This window comes from Bos mutus, chromosome 3 (genome assembly GCF_027580195.1).
Source record: "Bos mutus isolate GX-2022 chromosome 3, NWIPB_WYAK_1.1, whole genome shotgun sequence".
In the NCBI taxonomy this organism is placed as follows: Eukaryota; Metazoa; Chordata; class Mammalia; order Artiodactyla; family Bovidae; genus Bos; species Bos mutus.
The window spans coordinates 70,241,225-70,256,167 of NC_091619.1; positions in this window are offsets into that span (position 1 = coordinate 70,241,225).

Below are 14,943 nucleotides of genomic sequence, written 5' to 3' on the forward strand. Positions count from 1 at the left end.
AGTGACAAAACTTTGGCAATAATTCCAAAAATATAAGCAAATTCAAGGGCATCAACAGGAAATTTGAGACAATAAAGCTATATCTCAATTTTGCATCTTTCTTCTCATCATGTCTTATTCCTCCAATCAAATCTCATGAATAATTTGAGTCTAATCTAATGCAATCATGATTTCTCATGTTTAGGACATTATAAAGTATGTCTATTGTCTAGCCTGTACTTTACTCAGAATGAAAAACCAGGGGCCTATCCATTTTTACTCACATTTATTGTTTGTCCATTTTTACCAATCACATTATGTGTCATTTAGAAGCAGACATATGAAAAAATATCAAGTCATTTCTTTCCTTGCACCTGAATTTAAAGATAAGATATATTTGAATTAAAATATTTTATTTGGCTTAGTCTTTGTTGTATAACTGTTCAACTATAAAGAAATTAAAAGTAATATGAGAATTTGAATAAGGTGAAAATAAACATATACTTATTAGATAAGTCAGGGTGTAAGTAGAAAACAGAAACCATTTCAGTTGTTTTAACAAATATGACTTAATAGAAATAATTGTTAACTAGGCATTGAAAACTGACAGGACAAAACAGGCACAGGACAACAGCACACTGCAGGGGGCACACGGCAGCAACTGCAGGAAGCGGAGCCATCCCTGTGGGAGAACAAGCAGAGGAGATTACAGTTGTTAAAACTCACAGGTGTAGAGGAAGGTTGCCCTAGAGTTGAAATTCGGACCTTTGAGAAAGAGCCTGCAATTGTTACCTCTGAGATCAGAGGGATGCCCTGTGGGCCTGACACACAGACCTGGGAGGAACATGCATCAGGCATTTGATACTGATGTCATTAAGAGACTCAAGCTTAGTTTGGTTAGTTCTAGAGAGGAGAATGTAAGCTGGAATCAATTGCCACTGGGAGGAAGAGTTGGTGGGTGTTACCGATGGGAACAGAAAGCCATTAAGAAGCACACAATCAGAGCAAGCCCTTTTCCCACTGCTGTGCAATCTTTCTGGTGCTCTCTCCCGGCAGAGCCTAATTGTTGTTTTTTGTTGTTCAGTCACTAAGTCATGTCTAACTCTTTGTGACTGCATGAACGGCAGCACGCCAGGCTCCTCTGTTACACTGTCTCCCAGAGTTTGCTCAAATTCATGTCCAAAATAACAAAGATGTCTCACCATTCATTTTTATCATTGTGCTGGAAGGTTCAGCCAGTGCCATACATAAAGAAAAAGGAAGTAAAGGTCACCAAAGTTTGAAAAAAAGATGTGAACACTTCTTTTGAACAAATAATGTATTTTTCCATACCTGAAAACCCCATAGATGGAGGAGCCTGGTAGGCTGAAGTCCATGGGGTCGCAAAGAGTCAGACATGACTGAGCGACTTCACTTTCACTTTTCACTTTCATGCATTGGAGAAGGAAATGGCAACCCGCTCCAGTGTTCTTGCCTGGAGAATCCCAGGGACGGGGGAGCCTGGTGGGCTGCCATTTATGGGGTCGCAGAGAGTCAGACACGACTGAAATGACTTAGCAGCAACTACTATGAAAGTTTATCAAGGTTTCAGAACACAAGATCAATATACAAAAATAAACTGCATTCCTATGACTCAACAGTTAAAAATGGAAATTAAAATTTAACAAAGCACTAGATATTGCAATAGCATAAAATAATATAAAACTTTTAGAGATCAGATCAGATCAGTCTCTTAGTTGTGTCCGACTCTTTGCAATCCCATGAATAGCAGCACGCCAGGCCTCCCTGTCCATCACCAACTCCCGGAGTTCACTCAGACTCATGTCCATTGAGTCAGTGATGCCATCCAGCCATCTCATCCTCTGTCATCCCCTTCTCCTCCTGCCTCCAATCCCTGCCAGCATCAGAGTCTTTTCCAATGAGTCAATTCTTCGCATGAGGTGGCCAAACTACTGGAGTTTCAGCTATAGCATCATTCCTTCCAAAGAAATCCCAGGGCTGATCTCCTTCAGAATGGACTGGTTGGATCTCCTTGCAGTCCAAGGGACTCTCAAGAGTCTTCTCCAACACCACAGTTCAAAAGCATCAATTCTTCGGCACTCAGCCTTCTTCACAGTCCAACTCTCATATCCATACATGACCACTGGAAAAACCATAGCCTTGACTAGACAGACCTTTGTTGGCAAAGTAATGTCTCTGCTTTTGAATATGCTATCTAGGTTGGTCAAAACTTTCCTTCCAAGGAGTAAGTGTCTTTTAATTTCATGGCTGCAGTCACCATCTGCAGTGATTTTGGAGCCCCCCAAAATAAAGTCTGATACTGTTTCCACTGTTTCCCCATCTATTTCCCATGAAATGGTGGGACCGGATGCCATAATCTTCGTTTTCTGAATGTTGAGCTTTAAGCCAACTTTTTCACTCTCCACTTTCACTTTCATCAAGAGGCTTTTTACTTCCTCTTCACTTTCTGCCATAAGGGTGGTGTCATCTGCATATCTGAGGTGACTGATATTTCTCCCGGCAATCTTGATTCCAGTTTGTGTTTCTTCCAGTCCAGCATTTCTCATGATGTACTCTGCATATAAGTTAAATAAACAGGGTGACAATATACAGCCTTGACGTACTCCTTTTCCTATTTGGAACCAGTCTGTTGCTTCCTGACCTGCATACAAATTTCTCAAGAGGCAGATCAGGTGATCTGGTATTCCCATCTCTTGAAGAATTTTCCACAGTTTATTGTGATTCACACAGTCAAAGGCTTTGGCATAGTCAATAAAGCAGAAATAGATGTTTTTCTGGAACTCTCTTGCTTTTTCCATGATCCAGCTGATGTTGGCAATTTGATCTCTAGTTCTTCTGCCTTTTCTAAAACCAGCTTGAACATCAGGAAGTTCACGGTTCACATATTGCTGAAGCCTGGCTTGGAGAATTTTGAGCATTACTTTACTAGCGTGTGAGATGAGTGCAATTGTGTGGTAGTTTGAGCATTCTTTGGCATTGCCTTTCTTTGGAATTGGAATGAAAACTGACCTTTTCCAGTCCTGTGGCCACTGCTGAGTTTTCCAAATTTGCTGGCATATCGAATGCAGCACTTTAGGGATATATCTGACCAAAATCCCACAAAACTTATAAACTGAAAATTAGAAAGTATTATTGAGAGGAATGAAAGAAGACATAAATAAACGGAAATACATAGCTTGTTATTGCCTGAAGAATTCAATATGGGCAAAACATCAATTCTCCCCAAACTGATCTTTACCTTCAGTGCACTCCAGTCAGAATTTCCACAAGTGCTTTTGTGGAAACTGACAAGTTGGTGCTAAAATTAATCTGGCAATACAAAGAAGAGCCAAAACAACTTCAAAATGAAAAAAGTTGGTTACAAAACTAAACTTGACTTTGTTGCTGGTTAGGTGCTAGGTTGTGTCCAACTCTTCTGTGATCCCGTGGACTATAGCCCGCCAGGCTCCTCTGTCCGTGGAATTTTCTAGGCAAGAATACTGGAGTAGGTCACCATTTCCTTCTCCAGGGAATCTTCCAAGCCCAGGGATGGAACCCACTTCTCTTTTGTCTCCTGCATTGTCAGGCAGATTCTTAACCACAGAGCCTATATTACCAAAAGCATGGGACTGGTATCAAAACTGACAAAGAGATCAAGAGAACCACCAAGAAATAGGTGGTCCAGAAACAAACAATCTCATAAGTTGACACCAGATTTTTAACAAAAATACAAAGTTAATTCAGTGAAGAAAGAACAAAATTTTCACTCTATTGGTGTTGGAACAACTTAATATCCTTATGCTAAATAAGCAAACTTTTATCTTTTTCCTTTTAACAATGGGAAAATAATTCAAAGTAAGCTATAGTTCTAAATGTAAAACCCAAAACTATAAAATTTCAGTAGGATTGTTGTTGCTGTTGTTGTTGTTAAGCAAAGATGTCTTAGATAAAATACCAAAGCATGGCATTTAAAAATAATTTTTGAAAAAATAGATTTCTAAAATAATCTATATATTTTGGCTCACCTAGAAACACTTCTGATAGAACTTTAAAAAGCCACAGACTTGGAGGAAATTTGTAAATTGGGCTTCCCCAGTGATTCAGACAGTAAGGAATCTGCCTGCAACGTGGGAGACCCAGTTTCAATCCTTGGGTTGTGAAGATCCCCTGGAGAAGGGAATGGCTACCTACTCCAGTATTTGTAAATTATGTATCTGATAAAGAATTTGTATCCAGAATATGTAAAGAACTCTTAAATTCGATAATAAGTAAATGAACAAACATTATAAGAATGAAACAAAAATATTTGACTAGATACTTCCACAAAGAGATTTCTTGTCTGGAAGTAAACATACTGATTTTTGAAACAAAAATTTTAGAGAGGTATATATATGACATCTAAGAACTATATATTAGGTTCCAAAGAAAATGTGTGAGAAAAATGTTATGAAAATGAAAGCATGTGACAACCTTGAGGGGTGGGAGATGGGAGGGATTTTCAGGAGGGTGGGGACATATGTTTACCTGCAGCTGATTTGTGCTGACGTGTGACAGAGGCCAACACAATATTGCAGAGAAATCGTCCTTCAATAACAGGGTTTTGTTCTATACTTCTCAATACTGTATAATTGTAATCTTTGATATTTAAAAACATATAAAGTGGATCCCATTTAAAGAAAAGAAAATGAAATCAGGTGAAAACTATGCTTTTAGATAAATCAGTAACAGTGCTAAATATTTCAAATAAATTTAAAAATCACTGTGGTATATATACTGTATGAGTTTTAAAAGTCTCATAAATTTGCAAGTCAGAATATTTCTTATATATACAAGACAAATATTTTGTGATGATGATGATAACAATGATGATCATACTGAGGTCAAGTTTTCTGACAGAATTCCATGAAGTGTCAAGATGTCTGAGACACCTCTTGTTAAAGGTTGTTGATTCTGAATGCTCTAAGTTAATTTTTCTCCACATCATCTGCTTATCTCTGGATGAGAATCACACAGCATGTCCACTTAATATCCACCCCTTATCAGCTCCAGCTAAAATCCTCCCCTCCTATGGCAGGCTGTTTATGTTTTTCTATTTGGTATTACTAGCCTCAACACTTAAGTCTGCAACATACTTGATGATGTTCAACAAATATGCATTTTTTAACTGAATAAACACTCTTTCATTTATATATCACAAATTTCTTTTCTAGTGGGCATTTTTGCAATGGGAATTCAATCTGATGAAGAATTGTATTTCAGAACATTTTTATGTAGTTTACTTTGAAACCTACATAGTGTATAGTAGATATATATATAGTAGTGTATGGCATATATATATATATGTGTGTGTGTGTGTGTGTGTGTGTGTGTGTAGATGTATAGTGTGTAGTAGATATATATCAAAATCAAAGGAAGTAAAAATCTGACTTAAAGTATATTAGAAGAATTTTGCATTCAGTTCAGTTCAGTTCAGTCACTCAGTCATGTCCAACTCTTTGTGATCCCATGAACCGCAGCACACCAGGACTGCCAGTCCATCACCAACTCCCGGAGTCCACCCAAACCCATGTCCATTGAGTCCGTGATGCCATCCAACTATCTCATCCTTTGTCGTCCCCTTCTCCTCCTGCCCTCAATCTTTCCCAGCATCAGGGTCTTTGCAAATGAGTCAGCTCTTCACATCAGGTGGCCAAAGTATTGGAGTTTCAGCTTCAACATCAGTCGTACCAATGAACACCCAGGACTGATCTCCTTTAGGATGGACTGGTTGCATCTCTTTGCAGTCCAAGGGACTCTCAAGAGTCTCCTCCAACACCACAGTTCAAAAGCATCAATTCTTCGGCACTCAGCTTTCTTTGTAGTCCAACTCTCACATCCATACGTGACCCCTGGAAAAACCATAGCCTTGACTAGATGGACCTTTGTTGGCAAAGTAATGTCTCTGCTTTTCAATATGCTGTCTATGTTGGTCATAACTTTCCTTCCAAGGAGTAAGTGTCTTTTAATTTCATGGCTGAAGTCACCATCTGCAGTGATTTTGGAGTCCCCCAAAATAAAGTCTGACACTGTTTCCACTGTTTCCTCATCTATTTCCCATGAAGTGATGGGACCGGATGCCATGATCTTGGTTTTCTGAATGTTGAGCTTTAAGCCAACTTTTTCACTCTCCTCTTTCATTTTCATCAAGAAGCTCTTTAGTTCTTCTTCACTTTCTGCCATATGGGTGGTGTCATCTGCATATCTGAGGTGACTGATATTTCTCCCGCAATCTTGATTCCAGCTTGTGCTTCCTCCAGCCCAGGGTTTCTCATGATGTAGTCTGCATATAAGTCAAATAAGCAGGGTGACAATATACAGCCTTGACGTACTCCTTTTCCTATTAGGTTACCACTGTATCTGAAAGCCCAATATAGCTCACTACATTTTACCACGTTTTACCATATTTTAGAGTTATAGTCCCATAAAGTCATCAGGATAATAATAATAATTAGCATATCCATCACTCCCAAATGTTCTTTCATGGCCTTTTGTAATCTCCATCTCCTCTTTCTCCACCTTAGTTTCATAGGAAACCATTTACTTATTTCCTGTCATTATAAATTTACTTTTCATGTTTAGGTGGCTCAATGGTAAAGAATCTCCTGCCAATGAAGGAGATGTGGGTTCAATCCTGGGTTGGGAAGATTACTAGAGAAGGAAATGGCAACCCACTCCAGTATTCTTGCCTGGGAAACCCCATCAACAGAGGAGCCTAGTGGGCTACTGTCCACAGGGTTGCAAAAGAGTTGTACATGTTTAGTGACTAAACAACAACGTATATGTGTGTATACATATGATACATATAATTTTATATAAATGACATGATAGGGTGTTTTCACTTTTCAGTCTGACTTACTTCAATCATCAAAATTAATAGACATTCACCATGCTATTGTGAGCATCAGTGGTTCATTTATTTTTATTGCTGAGTAGATTTCATTGATCGGATAGGCCATGTTTTTTTATTTATTTATCTGTTGATTTTTTTCCCAAATTTTGATTAACACAAAGAAAGCTACTGCAGGCATTATGTACAAGTCTTTATTTGAACACATGAATTATTTTCTTTTGGGTTAAAAACTAAAAGTAGAATGTCTGAGCCATTTGCTAGGTTTACCTTTGCCTATTTAAGAAGCTGTCACAAGACGTTTGTACCATTATATAAATGGTATATTATATAAACAACTGTACCATTTATGTTCCCTTCAGAAATTATATGAGAAGTCCAGTTCTTCCAGATAGTCACCAGTACTTGGTATTATTGTTTGCACATTCATATATGCACCCAAAGTTCATATGTTGAAACCCTCACTCCAACATGATGGTTTTAGAAGGTTGGGCCTTTGGAAGACTCCACTCTGATAAATGGGATTAGTTCCTTAACAAAATGGATCCCAGAGAGCTCTCTTGCCCTCTTTTTATCATGTGAGGATACAAGAAGTCAGCGGTGTGCAACTCAGAAGAGGGCTGCCATTAGAACCCAACCATGCTGAAATTCTGATCTCAGCCTCCAGAATAATGAGAAAAAAATTTCTATTTTTCATGCACCATCTGGTCTATGGTTCTTTGTTATAGCAGTCCAAGCTAAGACAATCTGTTTAGTCAGTCTTCAGTTTCCTCCTTTCTAATGTGTGTAACAGAGTCCAGTTGTGAATTTAATTTGCATTTCCTTAATTATTAATGATCTTGAACATATTTTATATGATTTTATATATATATAAATCTGTCTTAAAATTGAAATATCACATCTATTCATATGAATTCTATTTTATTCCTTGTATGAAAAGAAGTTTAGACCAGCTTATGTATATGCTTCTTCCTACACAGTGACAATAATGCCCATGAAAAAGAAGAAACTAGAATGAATACCAGTGATGTGCTCCCCCGCCCCTCATTCCCCCTTTTTCCTCCCCAAGCCCATCACATGCATGCTAGAACATATACCTCTTCAATCACTCTGTAACCAGTCTGTCACTTTGAAACCTCAGTGTCGCTCCCCTGCTTTGCAGCACCATTCACACCCTGCCTAAGTCAATCATAGAGTATCATGCAGTCTACAACCCAGTATTCCTTACATCTGTCAAAAGAACAAGAAAAAAACAGGACTGCACATCTTAGGAAAGACTCTAGTTCAGGTCAAAATCATTCAAAATCACTTGCACCGTATTTTTATTAAAGTCCTTTTGGAACGTGCAGAACCAAGTCAGTCTGAGGGAGAGAAAAGCTTCCTGTTCACTCCCAAATTGTGTCATGTTTAGGAGTGAACAGAAATATTTCAATTTTTTTTTTTCTACAGCTTATAGGAAAGGATTTGAAGATAAGGATTCAACATCTACAAATGAAAATCTTTTTCTAAGACAGCATATAATGCTATGTATATCTATTAAGTGAAACAATTACCGCAAAGACAGACATCTGGTGTTGTCATTTATCTGAAAAGCATCATTTAAAAGATTAGTTGCATTTCCCTGTAGCGAATTTAAATGAACATTCTATAAAGTGGTTAGAGATACAACACATAAATTTGTGAATAAAAGTTTTGAAATTGTTAAAACAACAGGCACTGCTATTTTTTAATGAAATGCTATTTAAATGGTTAGCATCTATGATATTCAAAATGATTTTGAATAGATAGAAATTGGTCATATCAAGCAGGTTCGCAGGTTGTATCTCTCAGTTCCACTAAAAAGTGATTTTTCTTTCAGTCTTCTCATCTGTTTGAGTTGGTAACTATAGAATTTCTATGTCCCAAAAAAAGAGTCCTCCGTCCAAATGGTTTCATCTATGTTTGCAAGATTTTTGTAAAAATCCTCTATTAGTAAATTTTCCTACAACAGATACCACAATAGAATCAGATTTATGCATTTATTACTTTAACTAGGCCACCATTGCCAGGACAAAATAATCTAAGTACAGCTAAGTTAGCAAAATAATAACTTTCATTTTAAATAATTGAATTGCTTGATCCTATAATCTGTTTCTAGCATTTTGTGAGGACAATACATTGTCATGAATATTTGATTAATGCTCTGCTTCTTTTCCAAAAGAAAAAAATATATATAATATATATATCATGTACATATCATGTACATTGGGCTTCCCAGGTGGTGCTAGTGGTAAAGAATTTGCCTGCTAATGCAGGAGGTGTAAGAGACCCAGGTTCAATCCAGGCTCAGGAAGACCTCCTGGAGAAGGGAATGGCCACCTACTCCAGTATTCTTGCCTGGAGAATCCCACAGACAGAAAAGCCTGGCAGACTACAGTCCACAGGGTCTCAAAGAGTCAGACATGCCTGAAGTGACTGAGCAGACATCATGTACACCTAATGTTGATATAATCTCAGGAGTATGAAATGTGGGTCCATGGAAGCCATGTAAAGTAGCCCCAGGACTGCCACATCCAGATATGTAAACTATGCCCTTATAGAAGGGCACCGAGATGTGGAAGTGATGAAGTGTATGAGGGTATGGAGGGAGGAAGATAGGACTAAAATCTAGCTTGCTCTCAGCTCACCAACTCTTATACGGTAACAATGTCTATAGTAAAAATTTACTCTCTAATTCACACAAAATCACAGTGTATGCTATAAGATGTCATAACTACTTCTATAATAATTTTCTTAATCATAAAGTTTTTCTCATTCAATCATTAGCTTAACATCATATCTTGACCCAGGTAAGATTTTAACTTATATAAACCATCAAGATAGAGCCGATTTTACATTCTCTAGGATCAGTTCCATGTTTATTTTAGTTCTGTGATTATAGCAGAGTAATTAGTCTATGGAATAAATAATAAACCATCTTTGGATTAGAGTAATTTGTGGGTGTGTGTGTGTGTGTGTGTGTGTGTGTGTAATGCAATTCAACCAAAGTCCTCTACATTCTGTGAAACCCACATCTCTTCTTTGTGATATTTAAGATACTCATTGTTTATCTAATAATTTGTATCATTTTCTTAATCTAGAATGTCCTACATCTTGAATAACACTATACAAATAAAAAGGCTCAACCTATTTATTCAACATATTTGCCATAAATTCTAAAAATACTGAAATTATCCTTCTGGATTTCTCTCCTTGTATTCAAATTATTGTAATTTGATTTAAAACATTGCAGTAAACAAATTAAGCTTATTCATTTCAACACGAACATATTTCACCCAGTTCCATTTGACTAGGTCCATGAGATACTGGGTAATAGAAATGGAATATAAAAATAATTACCACTGGGGAAGTTTTGCTTTTATATTACACAACATAGTTGTCCATAAATGTAATTCTCTTGCTACTGATTAAAAAAAAAAAAGAAAACTTTAGACATAACATAAAAATTCATGAACAAATTTTATATTAAAACATGTGGTTTATTTCTGGGCTTTAAAAACCTCAATGAATCAATTTGTGTCCAAATATTAGGCAAAACTATCTAACATATACGTCATACAAATGGAAAGCAGTCTATCAAAAGTAAAGAATAAAAATTAGAATACAATTAAAGGGAAATGATTAGTAGCATGGGAAGTTACAGGCTTAACACCTAGTGCAATAAAATTAGTACATTGCAGAAGCTTCTGCACATCAAAGGAAACTATTAGCAAGGTGAAAAGACAGCCTTCAGAATGGGAGAAAATAATAGCAAATGAAGCAACCGACAAACAACTAATCTCAAAAATATACAAGCAACTCCTACAGCTCAACTCCAGAAAAATAAACGACCCAATCAAAAAATGGGCCAAAGAACTAAATAGACATTTCTCCAAAGAAGACATACAGATGGCTAACAAACACATGAAAAGATGCTCAACATCACTCATTATCAGAGAAATGCAAATCAAAACCACTATGAGGTACCATTTCACACCAGTCAGAATGGCTGTGATCCAAAAGTCTACAAATAATAAATGCTGGAGAGGGTGTGGAGAAAAGGGAACCCTCTTACACTGTTGGTGGGAATGCAAACTAGTACAGCCACTATGGACAACAGTGTGGAGATTCCTTAAAAAACTGGAAATAGAACTGCCTTATGATCCAGCAACCCCACTGCTGGGCATACACACTGAGGAAACCAGAAGGGAAAGAGACACATGTACCCCAATGTTCATCGCAGCACTGTTTATAATAGCCAAGACATGGAAGCAACCTAGATGTCCATCAGCAGATGAATGGATAAGAAAGCTGTGGTACATATACACAATGGAGTATTACTCAGCCATTAAAAAGAATACATTTGAATCAGTTCTAATGAGGTGGATGAAACTGGAGCCTATTATACAGAGTGAAGTAAGCCAGAAGGAAAAACATAAATACAGTATACTAACGCATATATATGGAATTTAGAAAGATGGTAACAATAACCCAGTGTACGAGACAGCAAAAGAGACACTGATGTATAGAACAGTCTTATGGACTCTGTGGGAGAGGGAGAGGGTGGGAAGATTTGGGAGAATGGCAATGAAACATGTAAAATATCATGTAGGAAACAAGTTGCCAGTCCAGGTTCGATGCACGATACTGGATGCTTGGGGCTGGTGCACTGGGACGGCCCAGAGGGAAGGTATGGGGAGGGAGGAGGGAGGAGGGTTCGGGATGGGGAACACATGTATACCTGTGGCGGATTCATTTTGATGTTTGGCAAAACTAATACAATTATGTAAAGTTTAAAAATAAAATAAAATTAGAAAAAAAAAATTAGTACATTGCCTATTTCTGTAAAGACACTGTGGTACAAAATTTTAGGTGAGTTAATAATATGAGAAAGAACGGTATTTCTTTGTTTCTTTCTTATCTTTATACTGCCATCTTCCTTTCAATTTAAGTGTCCTTTAGAGCTGCATCCTCTGTTTTCTGTTTATAAAATGCTTTTTAACAGGTATATGTTGATGTTGCCACCCAACCTCTAGTCAATCTATGTTGTCATATCACCTTAAACATTCTCTGAGAAATGATTTCTTCCTCACTCTCTAGCTACATGTACTGAGAGAATGATAATAAGACATGAGACTTCTGGGATGCAACTAGAGCAGTGCTTCAAGATAAATTCTTAGCTTTAAGCTTATGACTGTAAAAAGCAAACAAACAAAAAGGTGTTAGAGACCTAAGGTCTCTAAGACCAAAGCTTCTAGCTTAATGTGATAGAAAAAGAAATGCAAAACCAATTTCAAAGAAAAGAGAAGTGATCAAATAACAAAGATAGTAAAAATCAAGGAAATACAAAATTGGCTTTAAAATCAATACAATTAATTTGGTTGTTTGACAAGAAAAAAATAGAAAAAACACAAATTGCAAGTATGGCATTAAGAAGATAATTAGATCATCTCATAGCAAAGAGATGGTAATAAACTTAACATTTTACACAAAATCCATCTTTTGAAAAGATTTACCAAAAAGGTACAAAATATAATAGGAAATTTGAATATTTGAAATTTTTATCTAGTATTGGTATTATTTGCCTCAGGTAAGTTTCACAGACGGAGAAGTCAATGGCACCCCAATCCAGTACTCTTGCCTGGAAAATCCCATGGATAGAGGAGCCTGGTAGGCTGCAGTCCATGGGGTCGCTAAGAGTCAGACATGACTGAATGACTTTACTTTCACTTTTCACTTTCATGCATTGGAGAAGGGAATGGCAACCCACTCCAATGTTCTTGCCTGGAGAATCCCAGGGACGGGAAGCCTGGTGGGCTGCCGTCTATGGGATCGCATAGAGTCGGACATGACTGAAGCGACTTAGCAGCAGCAGCAGCAGCAGCATATCCAAAACTGGATGCCAAATACCACTATATATGCCCTGCTGATGGTCTATGAATAATGACAATGATCTTTGCATTAGATTTCACTCTATACTAAGCACATTTAGGTTGTTTCCCTGTCTTGGAACAGTGCTGCTATGAATATAGGAGTGCATGTATCTTTGCTAATTATACTTTTTCTGAGTGTATGTTCTGGAGTGAGATTGCTGGATTATATGGTAACTCTATTTATAGTTTTTTTTTTTTTTATGAGTTAAAAACAGCTGTTTATTGTATGGATCACAGTTACATAGGTCACTCAGGCAGTTCTGATGATCTGATTCAGAGGTGACTGATCTTCGCTAGTATGTTTGTGAAAGTCTTTCAGTCATGTCCGACTCTGCGATCCCATGGACTTCTCCATGTTTGCGATCTCATGGAATTCTCCAGGCCAGAATACTGGAGACGGTAGCCTTTCCCTCCTCCAGGGGATCCTCCCAACCCAGGGATCGAACACAGGTCTCCCGCACTGCAGCGATTCTTTACGAGCTTAGCCACAAGGGAAACCCAAGAATACTGAAGTGGGTAGCCTGTCCCCTCTCCAGCGAATCTTCATGACCCAGGAATCAAAGCCGGGCCTCCTGCATTGCAAGAAGATTGTTCACCAACTGAGCTCTCAGGGAATCTGGTATGTTTATGTGTGTTATTAGCTTGTCAGGCTTGGTGATCTAAGAGAGCTCATACTTCAGTCTGGAGGTTGGCTAGATGCTGTTTCATGGGATAGTGTTGTGACCTATATTGCTCATTTACCAATATGCTAATCTGTGCTTGTTCACATGACAGCTATTCTAAGAGTTTGTGCAAATTCCAAGGGATTTTGATATTGCTACAGGGCCTTTCTTGTAACTGACACAATATTTCACTTCAAGGACATTATATTAGCCAAAATCACTCAAAGTTTTTTTGACGAACCTCCATACTCTTCACCACAGTGGCTGCACCAATTTACATTCCCATTATTTTCTCTACTCCTTCTTTATTATGTATAACTCTAGACATTTTAATGAAGGCCATTATATCAAGTGTGAGGTTTCAGTTAAATATTTTAATTCTTGCCCCTAGTAGATCTTTCACAAAGTCCAGCTAATTATTAATTCAAAATACTTTACATTGGGCTTCCCAGGTGCCTCAGTGGTAAAGAATCTGCCTACTAGTGCAGGTGACATGGGTTAAACCCTTGGGTAGGGCTGCTGCTGCTGCTAAGTCGCTTCAGTTGTGTCCGACTCTGTGTGACCCCATAGACGGCAGCCCACCAGGCTTCCCCATCCCTGGGTTTCTCCAGGCAAGAACACTGGAGTGGGTTGCCATTTCCTTCTCCAATGCATGAAAGTGAAAAGTGAAAAGTGAAGTCGCTCAGTCGTGTCCGACTCCTCGCGACCCTATGGACTGCAGCCTACCAGGTTCCTCCGCCTATGGGATTTTCCAGGCAAGCAGATCCCCAGAAAAGAAAATGGCCATGTCACTCCAGTATGATTGTCTGGGAAACTCCATAGACAGAGGAGTCTGGCTGGCTACAGTCCATGGGGTCACAAGGAGTTGGAGATGACTGAGTGACTGAGTATACACATCTAGATTTCAGTTCAGTTTAGTTCAGTCACTCAGTCATGTCAGACTCTTTGTGACCCCATGAATCCCAGCATGCCAGGCCTCCCTGTCCATCACCAACTCCTGGAGTTCATTCAGACTCATGTCCATCGAGTCAGTGATGCCATTCAGCCATCTCATTCTCTGCCGTCCATTCTCCTCCTGTCCTCAGTCCCTCCCAGCATCAGAGTCTTTTCCAATGAGTCAACTCTTCGCATGAGGTGGTACTGGAGTTTCAGCTTTAGCATCATTCCTTCCAAAGAACACCCAGGGCTGATCTCCTTCAGAATGGACTGGTTGGATCTCCTTGCTGTCCAAGGGACTCTCAAGAGTCTTCTCCAACACCACACTTCAAAAACATCAATTCTTTAGTGCTCAGCTTTCTTCACAGTCCAACTCTCACATTCACACATGACCACTGGAAAAACCATAGCCTTGACTAGAGGGACCTTTGTTGGCAAGGTAATGTCTCTGCTTTTGAATATGCTGTCTAGGTTGATCATAACTTTCCTTCCAAGGAGTAAGAGTCTTTTAATTTCATGGCTACAGTCA